Here is a 13256-nt window from a genome sequence, read left to right as displayed (position 1 = left end):
ACTGAAATCCTATGAAAAGAAATTTCCTCCTCCTCTTTTCATTCAGACCTGTGTCTGTTCACAGAGCCACGGTGAAAATTCAGAGTGCAAAGTAATGTCAGACCCCAAGGATGTCTTCCCGCACCTGCATTCCAGTTGGTGAAGCGATGTTGCATACTGTGCACCCTGGGGGCAGGTTTGGGCTGGGGGGCATGCACTCTGGGCCTTTTTTTTTACCTGTTGTAAAAATATTTGTGGAGTTGCAGCAGGCTGTAAAGAGTGATTTTTGGGGAGGGAGGAGCACGGCTGATACCGATTAGGCAGGAAATGGCTCAGGGTGGATGGCATCCATATGGGAGAGCTGATAGATCTGGCGTCTAGCAGGCATCACTTGATGGATCCACTGATAACCTGGCAGCAAAACAGACCTAGCCTCTCTGATTCCCTGCCAGCAGCTGAGACGCAGCCTGCTTGGTTGGCCTTCATTAACACCTTTCTGCCATGGGAAACTGCTGCCCTGTCCTGGGGACCAGTGGCCCCACGGTGCCCCCAGGGGGCTCCGCTGGCTGGTCCCTAAGGTGCCACCTGCCATGAATGCTGCTCTGGTTCCTTCCCTTTGAAGACTCCAAGTGAAATCTGGTCGGAGTTTAGGGAGGCAGGAGGGCAGCGTGCGGAGCAGCCTGCATCCTTGGGATAAAAAGTTTTGCTTTGCAGCTCTGGAAAGAATCAGTGGGTTTTCACGCCAGGCTCCTGCCTTGCATTGGAGACAGATGGGGAGTGCAAAGCACAGGGAAGGCAGCTGGCAACTCCTGCAGTGCCGAGGCTGGCTTGCTGACGGGCATGGGTCTTGCTCCATGTCTTTCTTCAGATGGTGTAATTTCATGACCCATCTTTCATGCACCTCCATGATGTCCAAAGCCTGTATGGAGGTGGTGGAAAGCCAATGGTCCAGATGTGCCACAGGAGGCCCTCAGGGTGGGGTGGCCAAGAGCCCAGAAAGGTCTCCCCATTCTGAGGAGAGCTGGTTCTTGCTGCCCTACAGTGCCTCTCCCTCTCTGGAAGCTGGCAGCAAAACCAAGATGGTTTCATATAAAAATCAGAATGTAGCAGGGTGCTTGTTGGAAAGGAAGCAAGATGGAGAAAATGGTCATGTAGCAGTGGGCAATGGTCTCTTACGTCCCTTGCATCCCTTGCAAAGATGAATCGGAGATCTGGGAGGCAGCAGCCACCCTGTTTGCTGGCTAGTGCTGCTTAGAGTCTACAGCCCCCTTCACCAACCCTTGAGTATGCAGATAAAATGCAAAGCATCAGACTGAGCTCTGGTATTGTTTGGCAAGAAATTGGCAGGATCCCTTCCTGCATGGCTCTCTCGATAATATTTGGGGTGGCAATGCTGTCAGCCCAAGCTCAGCTTCCTTCCATGTTCCAAATAGGTCCAGGGCAGTGGAGGGTCCTAGCAGCCACCTCCTCAGGTTCCCCATGCCATCCCTCTATCCCTCACTGCTGCTGCCTGGCAGCACTCCACACCCATGGGGTTCCCTGGTGCGGTGGGACTCAGCTCTGCTTGTGCCAGTGACAAGCATGTGCTCAGAGAACAACCAAGCTCTTGGCAGGAGGTAAGCTATGTAAGGATTGCTGTAAAGCTGCCTGGGGTTATAGCAAATTTGATGGCTAAAATACAGATCCCGAAATCCCTGGCAGCCCTCTGCTCCCTGGCTGAATTAGTCACGGGGGGAGCTGTTTGCTCTCTCACCTGGGTCACAGCCTCCTCGGCTGAGAGTCTGTACTCTAATTTCCCTGTGGTTATTTCTGTGATAACTTATTTCAGGCTTTTATGATGCTTACAAATTGGACAACATCTTAAAGCATAATTCAGGCCTTAACTGGCTTTAAATGTGTGTGATTTTACAGTGATGCATAAAATATTTTTAAGTGTTGGTAAATTCCAGGTCCTAGAGCTCTGGATGGATAGGGAAGGATGGAGGGTCCAACTTGGAAAGGCTTTTGGAGACACAGGCTAGGAACCAGCAGTAGGAGTTCTTTACAACCATAAGGATCTATGTGATTTGAGCAGTCTGTAGAGCATGTGATGAAGTGTGTATAAGTAGTGAGTCTGCATCACCTCTTCCCCTTAAAACTGGTTTAATCTGTGATTTGTACACAATAGCTGTGGAGCTGGGCACTTGACCCTGACAGATGGGAGGTGCTGTGGTGGAAAGATGGCTCCTGGGAGCTAGAAATACAAAGAAGCAGATGAACTGGAGTGAAGGTGCATTCCTCAGGAACACGAATGAAGGTTGCAGGAGCTGGTCATGTGAACTGTCCTGTGCCTTTGCACAATTCTTCACCAAACTCTTCCTGATGGGGAAGGTGGCTGCTCTGGGGACACCAGAGCTTGAGCTCTGTCCACCGGCCAACATGGGCAGGAGGCAAACCCCACCCCCACTCAAGGATTTTGAGGTCTGCGATATGGGCACAGGAGTGGAGGTGGGCTGCAGCTGCCCTGCCTCTTGCCTGGGGCAGGCGCAGGATCTGGCAGAGGCAAGGTGGGTCCCATCGTTCATGTGAGGCTGTGGCCGCGTGGGGGTCTGGCTTGCTGCCACATATGTTAGAAAGCAACTAAGCAAGAGTAGCATCCCAGAGGCAGCGTGCAGGGATGGATAGAGAGGAAGTTTCTGTTATGTACTCCCTTTGCTAATGAGCTGGCAGGAGGCATCACTCTGGCTGGGATCGGATTTGCCAGTACTGACAGAACTGGAGCTGCTAACAAAGCGCACGGTCCTGGGGCAGAGACACCTGGGTGGATCAAACTGCTGAGACCAAGCAGGGATTTGGTCGTTGTCCTTCGCAAGCAGAAGGGGTGACCCATCTGGCTACCATGGGGGAGAAGTCAAGGGAAACAGCTGTGTAGAGAAGAAATGGAGGGAGAGTCGTGTCCCAAAACAAACAAGATCCCACAGTGAGGAGATGGAGCTATTGAGCAGGCACTGCTGTCAGCAGTGAGGTGCTGGGGCAGATGCTGCTTCTGAACAGGGAGGCAGGAGAGCCATCCCAAGCAAACTGGCTGTGACAGGAGGCGATGTCTTGGTGAGCAGAGCTCAGGGAGATGGGTGCTCTGCTGATGTCACACCAGCCTACCTGTCCTCATCTCTGGTGCCTGGAGTGGCTAGAATCTATGTGTTTGCATTTGCAGAAATAACTCTGTTGTCTTGCTCTGCCGTTTCATGAAGGTGCAGGAATTTTACTGAAATGAAGTCCAAAGAGAGGCCTGGGATTTTGGCTGTTATTTCAGGCACATAAGGGAGATGATATTGTCAAGTGCTCCATCTCAGGAGAGTGATGTTGTGGAGGTGGCCAGAGGCTGTGGGGAGGTAGAAGAGTTGGGGGACCCCTCGGCATGACAGGGTTGGCAATGCAGAAGCTAGAGGAGCTCTTTGGCATGTGGTCTGCCATCATAGTAGCACCCACAGCCAGGTTGGCCAGCTTCTCCTTGTTGCTGGGCTTGGATGACAGCAGCCACCAGTACCATCACCAAAGCCCACAGGAGCTTTTCTGCTTGCCTCTCTTCCAAAAAAAAGCAAATTCCAGCCCACGGGAGAAAGCTGAGCATAATGGAAGAGATGTTGTGATGATGCATCATCTCACTGACACTTACCCATGTCTGCAGGAGGAGGGACCCATTTGGGCAGGTGCCCTGGCCAGGCAGCCCTGAACCCCTGCTGCAGGAGGTGCAGGGGCCACCTGCTCTATTGGCAGTGGGAGCTTTCATAACCCCATCAGTGGAGCAGGAGAGAGTGCTTAATTAATGTCCCTCTGGAACAGATTGCTCCAGGAGATGCTGCTGATCCCTGGGTGACACTGCGAGAAAGCTCCTCAGGGACAGACAGAGCTGCGGGAGCTTTTCCTGCGTGCACAGCTTGTGCCCATAAAACATGCCAAGCTCCTGCAAGGCTGCCCCAGGGGCTGGGAACCAGTGAGGCTGTTACTGGGCTCTGGCCATGTGCTGCCAGCAAGCACAGGGTCCCTAATGGTAATGTTTATGTATGAGGCTCTGGGTGTTATTTGCTGGAGGGAGCCTGAGGATGGAGTGTGCATCTGAAGGAGGCTTTCCTCATCCCTGAGCTCCTGCGGGGCAGGTTTACAGTGAGAGGGGAGCATCCTGGGGAGGTAACAAGGTGCTGACAAGAAAAGGTTTGTCTTTCTGGATGGTGTTTCACAGTTCCCCACAGTGTTGCCCCATCTCCACGGGGAGAGGGGGAGCGCCGAGGCAGGGAAGCACTACGGAAGCGAGGGCTGGTCCCGTTCGCAGGAAAGGGTTCAGGAGATGCTGGCTGTTGGTATGAATTCAGCCAGGCTCCGCCATAAGGAAGTGATTGAAGCTTTCACGATCTGTTTAACCAGTGACATATGTTTCCTGCAGGCGTGGCGGCGTGCTGCATGCCGGCGGATGAGATACGGCCGCGCGGGCGCTCGCCCCTGCCTGGCTGTGCCGGCGCGGGGTAGGGCTGGCCCCATCCCCACAGCCGCGTTTGATACGGCCATGGGCCGCCGCTCCCTGTGTGGGAAGGGGAAATTGCTCTCGCGGCAAAGGGAAATAAACATGAGGAGACCAGCCCTGACAAAAAAGCGAGTGTTTCTCTGGTTTGAGGCCCCGCTGCAGGCGAGAGCCACAGGATGCACGGCGGAGCTGGGGATGAAGGAGGGGAAGCTGGAGCTGCGGTGGTGTCTGCGAACTCCCTCTCGCTTACGGGGGGTCCCTCCCTCCGGGTCTCATCTCAGCTTTCATCGCTGAGACATCAGAGGGAACAAGAGGGGGGAGCCATGCATTGCAGAAAAGGTCTAATTGCCCAAACCAGTGAGCCTGGGCAAGGTTCTCCAACAAATTTAGCAGTAGCCAATGTGGATTGAGTGCTTCCCCAGGGAGGGGACTATCACCTGGAAATCACAGCAGCTGAGCACCCAGGTACTGGTACACAGGCTCAGGCTTGCATGGGTCCCTACTCCATCTTTACCTGTAACCCTCAAGCTCTTTCTGCCCCATCCTTCAGCACAGAAGTAATTCATAAGGTAAAAGACAGACTTGGGTGCTTTGGGCCAGGAGCATACCAGGCTTGTGAGGTGCTGGAGTGGCCTGGGTATGGGGCTCACCCTTTCTGATGCTGCTACTACAAGACTGGCGGGCTCCAGGTCTGGTGGAATGGTCATGGAGGCTGTGCTAGGGCAGGAAACACCAACAAAGCTCCCCAGAGAGAAAAAGTTTTGTCTCTGAATAGCCTAATGTGTCCCCACGGAGACTGGGAAGGAGGCACTGCCAGTGGGCTGGGTCCACTGGGGATGCCATGAACTGGGCAGGCTGGGGTGGGGATGACAGAGACAGCACACAGCTGTGAAGCCATGAGGAAGAGGATTTGGACGTTATGCAGCAGCTGGAAGCAGAAGTGGTGATAGTCCCCTGGTCTGAGAAGGGTGTTGCTATTGGCTGCAAGCAACTAGCGTCTTCAACCCACAAGGCAGAAGCTAGGGGCAGTGGAAGGAAGACTTCAATGGTAATTGAAGTCACGCAGGAGGCTGAGCTGGGGAAAGGGGAGAGAGCAAAGCACTGAGAGAGACCCATGGCCAAGTGCGCTGGGGGCGACCAGGAGGGGTGCTGGCCTTGCCAGGGGAAGGGGTCCACGGTGGCCAGCAAAGCTGACCCCCACCAGGCCCCCTGCACAGCCTGGAGCCCAGCCAGGCTGGGACCAGAGACAGATTTGTGGTGGAGGTTGTACACTTGGCATGAGAGCACAGGGAAGGAGCAAGGGAGGGAAGGGATAAGCAGGTCTTACAGATGAAAGCCCTGAGAGCTCCACTGTCATTCCACAGGGCCAACATCAGCAACCTGATGGCTGTACCAACAGGAAAAGGGGAGCCAGGAGCAGGTCTTCCCATGCCTTACTAGGGATTTTGGCTCTAAAATGCAGCCTTCTGAATCCTTAGCTCTGGGGCAGAGAGCTCCCTGCACTGCAGCTCCCCAGTTCTCCCATTAGCTCCTACATCATTCAGCAACCAGGCACTAGGGAAGCTGGAAGTCCTGCACTTACCTCTGGATTAACCAGCATTAACCAGCACTGGAGCAGCAGTAGTCCTTCCTCACTGTGTGCCTTTGCAACAGGGCAAGGTGATTTTATGGAAGGAGTCATCTTTTTTTTCTTTTTTTTTTTCTTTTTTTTCCTGAAGTTTTTTAAATGAGTGCTTTTATCCGCACGTTGCTGAGTGTTCACGGCCTTTATCTGCAAGACTAAAGAGGTTTCTTGGAGTAGTTGGGAACATCTCCCTGTTTGGGTTCAGGACCCTTCAGCTTATGCCCATTAGTTTTAGTGCAGATGCCGAAAGAAACCTTGCTTTTGGAAACTGGGCTGAGTGGATGAGACACCTCGAGCCCATGTGTGTTTTGGTTGGAGCTGTTGTGTCAGGGATCAGCGTTAGCCTCATGAAGTTTCAGGGCTGCAGTCAGCAGCAGCCAGAGCTCTCCCCATCAGGGGGCTTCCCGCTGGCTCACCATATCCGGGGCTTTCTCCGCAGCTTGTAGACGTCCCAGCCCTTCGCTCGTCAGCAGATAGGCACGGTTCACTGTGAGTGGATGTGGTTTGTTCCAGCAGTGCGTTGCCTTCACGTGTTACAAATCAGCGCCGGGTTTCTCAATGGTTTTGGCACCAGGCAGGTGCCTGGAGCACGTTGCAGGGAGGGGAAGGGCAGGGGAGCAGCAGAGGTGGAGCAGGTGGACTGTGCTCTTCCAGCTCTGGAAAAATGCCCCTGCTCCTGGAGGATAACCTTTGCAGGGAGAGCCGGCGTCGGTTTGCCCTGCTGGCAGTGTGGCAGTGAGCTCTGCAGTGCCATAGCTGTGCTTGGGCACGCAGAGCGCCACGGCAATGGGCATGCTTTTCCCAAAAGCTGCTCCTTGGCAGGCACTGAGGTAGCCTGCTCTGACAGCCTGGGATGAACAGCGAGTAATCGTTTTCCATGTGACTGCTAGAGATGCCTAAATAATTCATTAATGGTTTGGGGAAATAAAAATATTGTGCAATGAGTAATTGCCTGTGAATGACGCTGTGCATTGCTGCAGCAGGTCACGGGCGGCCGCAGCAGCATGGCATTAGCAGTGCGGTGTGATGCAGACTGTTTCCTCTGGGCTTTTCATTCCCTTTTTTGTTTCCTTTCCACATGAACTTTCCTGCCTCTAGCTCTGTGCAAACGTGAAGGCCTTTTGTTTCCCAGGGAACTGGGGTGAAGTGATGGGACCAGAGCGTGGGCTGGCAGCACGGGATGTAGGGAGCAGGCAGGGGCTCGTGGGAGCACCACAGCCATGCTCTGTGTCACATGAGGGAGAAGAAGAGCCATGAGGGCAGCAGTGGTTCATTCCCACAAAACCCCCACTTCCAGACCCCCACTTCCAGCAATGGGACTGATAGTACCATGCCAGGCAGAGCCCCCCCCACAGCCAGTCCCAATGACTGGTGACAAAGGGTTCCAGGCATCCTGTCCCAGGCCCAGCCATGGGCAGAGTAAAGGCCCAGGTGCCTTATCCTGATAGTGGAACTTCTGTTTCTCAAAAGGGGGTCCAGGAAGCATCCCCAGCTGCTTGTGCATCCCCAGCTGCTTCTTTGTCCCCAGCATGTTGCTGTGTTGGAGGTAGTGGTCTGAAAGAAGGGCTCTGGTGCCCCATGGGCACCCCAGTGCAAAGTACAGGAAGCACCCATGCTTCTCGACATGTCTCTGGGTGATCATCACACCAGGGCTGAACTTTGAGCACGATGGGGAGTTCATGCCCCAGCGTTAAGCTGCAGCTTGTGTGGGCTCCGGGAGGAAGGCGATGCTGCATCCCTCCCAGCTCCTGCTTGTCACTCTATTAAATTTACATTTTAACATGAGAACAGCTGTTTCATGGTACCTGTAACTGTGTCATTTACACAGTCATGCACACAATCCTGCTGAAAACAGCATTACTCACTGCAGCAGCAGTTCGTTGTCTTTGCAGGTACTGAGAGGGTGGTTGGGGAAGTGATGCCAACCCCTGGGTCAGACCACCCTGGCAGCTCATGGCATGGAGTGCTCACGGTCCAGTGCAAGAGCAGGATGAACCCATCTCCATCCTTATGAACCCAGGCCTCCGTGCTGCCACTGAGCCCTGAGGATGGGGTACTTGATGCACATCAAGGGACAGAGACAGCAACTGTTGGCCATGCTCAATAGTGCTTTGTTCTTGGCCCAGGAAGCAGTGAAAATCCTCCTGCTTTGAAGCCTGAGGAGGCCTTTTTATTATATCCAGGGCTTCTGGAAAAAGAAACTGCAAGTGCTTTCCCACAGCATGATAAAAAGCTCTCTTGGCTGAGACCACACCAACTTGTTACATGTGAGAACAGTGAATCAGTGTGCATGGGGCTGAGCTCAGTGCTTGTGCAGCCACTGGAAATCACTGGTTTTCAGGGTGTGTGTAACGGGGGTTTGGAAGAGGTGCATGTTGACCTTGCACTCTCCCCAGAGACCTGGCAGCTGTGGTGCCTGGTCCACATGGTGCTTGGTGCACAGTGGCCATGGCGAGCAGCAAGAGGGGTGGAAGGATAGTGGGCACATCCCTCCATGTGCCCCTGCCAGCAGGTAAGTCCCAGGCAGAGCTGAGGCGTGCACGCACCCTGGCTTTGTGTTGTAACAGACTATTGTCTAAGAACAATACAAATGATCGACTAATAGGGAAAGCACCCGGCAGATGAGAGGTGTTTAGGTTGGGTAGGAAGCCAGGCTGTAATTTAAAACAGCCTGGTGTGGGTTGAGAGGTCTGGTGCTGGCTGGGGAGCATGGGGAGAGGCAGGTCACGCAGCGGGAGGGAGCCCATGAACATTCCATGTTTGCATCCAACAGTGGGCAGCTGTGGGCGAGTGCTGGGCTGCATGGTGAGATCTGCCATGCTCGCACACATGGCAGTGATGTTGCTGGGTAGGAAAGCTGACAGGACACCCACAGCTGTGAGGGAGCCCTGGGGTTGCTCTCCATCCCTTCCCATGAGGCTGGGGCACAGGAGGTCCTCCCTAGCACAGCCCCCAGCCCGGCTGGAAAACTCCTAAGTGGTGAGGCTGGCCTAATTAGTCTGCTTAATTTTCCCCCATAAATCACTTCTCCTTGCCCCCTGCAGACTATCGGCAGCATCTGAAGTCATTAGTTAATTTAAATCTGGGAGTTCACACGCTGGCTTATCAGGAGCTATCTCTGTTCCCGCTAAGCGCTTGCTCAGTGCCTTCTCTGGCTCCTAGATCCTATCTGCGCCTGCTTTGAAGCGATGATGGGCTGCCGAGCAGGCGAGGCACGCTGCCTGCTTCCCTGCCTGCTGGCAGGTGGGAGGGGAGATGGATCCTGCTTCACCCCCTCCCTGTGCTCCCCTTTTTGAACTTCTCCTCTGACTCATCCATTTCATTTATGTTTCCACCTTCGTTTCACGCGTAGCAATTTGCCAGAGCGCTGGAAGGAGAAGGTGGCTCCAGTGATGCTGCTGCAGCTTCCCCAGCTGCAAGGGGAGATGCCCGGGTCCCATGGGTGGGCTGGCAGCCAGGTGAGCGGGGTCCTGGGGAGGGAGGCTGATGGGCACCCAGCCCCTCCCAGCACCCAGCAGGGATGTGGGGAAAGCTGGGACTGCTGCTGGGGGGACATGGGGATGTGGGGTTTCTGCCGGGGATCCTACTAGTGGCCTGTATTGCCCGTCGGTCTTCCTGTCATCTCTCCACCCTCATCCTTCTCCTATGCCCTGGGTCTCCAGCCCAGTGTGAACAGGACTCCCCAGGGTTCTGGGGTGGGATGTCTCCTCCTGCACGGGGATCAAGGCTTCATAAAGTGAGCTGTGCTGTGGCCTGGGTGCACACCCATCCTTGCAGCTGTACAACCGAGCTGTGTGGGAAGGCAGCCGTGAGCCAGAGGGTCTCCACAGGGCAGGGTCTCCACCAAAGCTCAGCTCTCGCTGCAAGGAGGAAGCAGGAAAGAGGGGTTGGCAGTGAGAGGGAGGTAGCCAGGATAGGGACACCCAACAGAAGCTCGCAGCATCAGGGTCTGGCAGCTCCTGGCTGTTTCTCCAGGTGGTGCTGGGAGGGGCCAAGTCATCCTGGCTGTCCTGTGCCACTTTTGCACCCCCAGGAAGGCAGCACCGAGGCTGGGGGACTCCTGCCTGGCAAAGCAGCTCAGGGAAGCCCCATCCCACTTCAGCACCGCTGGGGTAGCCCCATGAGAGCACAGCAGCCAGACACCCCACACGCACAGCACGTGTGGACCATGGTCCCTGGGAAGGCTCTGGCTGCCTGCATGGGCTGGCATCTCATGCAGGGGTGCGGGCGAAGCCACAGACATGGAAGGAATATGTCCTCCTTCTGCACCCTCTGCTTCTGCTGTTGCCAGGAGAGCAACAGATGACTGCTCTCCCTGGGACGTGCCAATCCAGGCTGCACCCAAGGATGTTTTGTGCATCCCTCAGGCACGGTGACTGACAGTCCAAAAAAGCTAGAGCAGCTAGCTTTTTGGGGCTGCATCTTTGGCCAGAGCACCCTGATCAGGCCACTTTAAAGGATCCTGGCTGCTCAGCAGGCAGCCCTGCTGCCAGGAGTGGTTGCAGGAGGGGAGATGGTGCTTTTGCTTCCCAGCTGGCTTTGTGGCTGTCCTCTTCCTCTTGCTTCCCTCATTCCAAAGGGGAGCTGCAGCCGTGTTTGGTTTTGTAGTCCAAGCTCTGGATTTATTGCTTCCAGGTCTCTGTGTGTTTGTTCATTAAATGAAAGACGGCTGGGTGAGCCTACTTTCCACTCCTTTGGCGCCCCTTTTACAGCCCAGAGAGGGTCCTTCAGTCATGGGATGATGCCTCCTTTCATGTCTCACAGGCACTCAAACACCCAGCTGGGCCACGAGTGGGGAACGCATCTGTATAGAGTTTGTCCTGTGAGACATGTCCCAGTGCACCCGGTCAGGTGTTAACCTGTGCCGTGGGTGATGGGGATAATGTGGTTTTGGGCTGAGAGTGAGCAGGGGGCAGGTGCTGGTACCACTCAGTGCACCTCCCCGGGCACCAAGGACCATGCCAGGGCACAGCATGTGGGGGGCATAGAGCACCAGCCAGGGGGCCGTGGCTGAGCTGGCTCGCGTTGTCCCCTGTCCCCAGGCTGATGCTCCATTCTGCTGTGGCTGGAAGACATGGGCTCCCGATTAAAGGATATTTCAACCAGACGGAGGGGCTGCGTCTGCCGGGGAACGTGCAGCAGGAGGGGACGGAGACAGGACGCGTGAGAGACGAGAGGAGAAAGCAATTTACGCTGGAATGTAAATACGGCAGAGGCACGCTGCGCCGCGGGGCGCGTCGCTCCCTCCTGGCCCTGGGACCAGCGTGAGAGCTTGCCTGCGACAGCTCAGACCTCTTCCGTCCTTGCCACCGCACGGGAGAGCCCACGTTTCGCCTGGGCACTGCGCAGAAGTGAGGAGAAGGAGGAGGGTTAGAGCCTGTTGCAGCAAGCCAGTCCCACCACTGCTGCTCCTGCTTTCCACAGTGAGGGACCACAGGTCGCATGTCCACTGGCAGAGGGATGGAGTCTCAGCCATCCCCTAATAATCCTAAGAATCAATAGCAGTGTCTCTAGGCCCCCTGAATGTGCAGAACAGCTCAGAATTAAGAGGAGAACTTGTTAGCAGGATTAACTCTGAAACCTAGTGACAACACTTTAAGTATCTGTGCTATCTATATCCCTGCTGCTCATTCTAGCAGCCAGCTCTTCCTGACGAGCTTTACTTAAATGCACTAGGTTTGTCCTGTAAGAGCAATCTCTGTGGATAAAGAGGTGAGGTTTAAAGATGTAAATATTCTGTGAGATACACCAATTTAAATGTCTTTTGTTGTTCCTTAGCCCGGCGTCCAGGGATAAGTGTCTAAGGAAGCAAGGAAAGATCCTCTAGATTGTGAGACAGACAAACTTTATTAAAAGAAAAGACCAAATAAAATAAAAATACAATTATTTTATTTTTTTTCCTTAAAAAATACTGAATTTGTAGAAGTTTCCTTCTGCTCACCCTGGGCAGTGTGAGCCCAGCTGGGGAGCAGGTCAGGTTCATCTACTCCTCTCCCGTTGCAGAGCATCGCTGGGGGAAGCCATGCCCTCGTTGGCAGATGTCAGAAGCAGCGGCACAAGGTGAACCCCAGCCAGCCCCCTCACTACTCAGGGCAGAGGGTTCGTGGCAGGTGACAAAGAGCCTCAAACAAGTCCCTAGAACACCCAGCTCAGGCTCGCAATGGGCTCTTCTTCTGCCCCAAGGCTGGACCCCAATGCAAGGATCTGAGCTCAACGCAGATGTTGGGAGAATTCACACCCCAAGGCAGGTTGGTTTGGGGTTGTTTTTTTTTTTACTCTTCCACTTGGCTTTTTTTTTTTCTTTTTGAGGCAGGAGTAATAACTGCTAAAGATGCATATGGAATTTGAATATGAATGATAAGAACAGCTGTGTATATCTATTATGAATGAATATAAACAGAAATGTATAAACTGAGATTTGGGGGCTTTTGGAAGAATTAGTGCCTTTGTTCCTGGATTTTTTTTTCCTATCAAAGTTTGAACCAAAGCCCATTAGCCTGGACTTCCCCACAGCCGACCAAGCCAGGAGCTTCATTTCACCCTGGCTCCGAGCCACACTGAATTCTCCTCAACAGCTCAGTGAGCCCTAATCCTAACAAATTTACCCAGAGAAGTAGGTCTCTTATTACACAGACTAATTTGAATGCTTTCCAAGGTTAATTTCTGCTCCCTCTCTCCCTCTCCAAATGCGCTTGCCCCTCCGGAGCCAGCTCCCCCCTTCCCCAGTCCCCCCAGCTCTCCGTTAGCGCCAGCCCAGGGGGAGCAGCCCCTTCACCACCGCGATGTTTTTTAAACGAGGAAATAATGTGATGTGCGTCGCTGGGTCCGGGCTCTGCCCGGAGGGTTTCTTAATGCCGAGCCACTTCCTTCGCAAATTAATTGCAACTTTGGTTGGGCAAAAATAGCCCTGGAAGCCCCTTTCCCATAGGCTCTTCCGCATGTGATATTAGTTCACAATCTGATTCCTGCGAATCCATTTTCTTCCTTCCCCTCCCCAGCGCGCCGATGACTGCCTGAAAGGGTGCAGGCAGGATGAGCCACAGGCGAGGCAGCTGCACCGGGGCGAGGGGACCATCGCTGCCGCAGGCTCCGGCTCTCGCTTTGCAGCAGACTGTGCAACCAAACCCAGCGTGGGGAAATCGAAACCCGGCTCAG

General features: G+C 54.3%; 1 long non-coding RNA gene across 1 annotated transcript; it reads left to right on the top strand.

Moving 5' to 3' along the window:
* Positions 1 to 9154: 9154 nt before the first annotated feature.
* LOC130594478 (uncharacterized) lies at positions 9155 to 11459 on the top strand. The gene is made up of 3 exons (XR_008971096.1): positions 9155 to 9344; positions 9454 to 9559; positions 11144 to 11459. It is a non-coding gene; the product is annotated as an uncharacterized LOC130594478 (long non-coding RNA).
* Positions 11460 to 13256: the final 1797 nt, after the last annotated feature.

This window comes from Pezoporus wallicus, unplaced genomic scaffold (assembly GCF_028554395.1).
Source record: "Pezoporus wallicus isolate ANWC-B61680 ecotype Strahan unplaced genomic scaffold, APGP_CSIRO_Pwel_v1 contig_6897, whole genome shotgun sequence".
Taxonomy (NCBI): domain Eukaryota; kingdom Metazoa; phylum Chordata; class Aves; order Psittaciformes; family Psittacidae; genus Pezoporus; species Pezoporus wallicus.
Note: the sequence above shows the minus strand (reverse complement) of the source record. Positions and strands in the feature narration are given on the sequence as shown.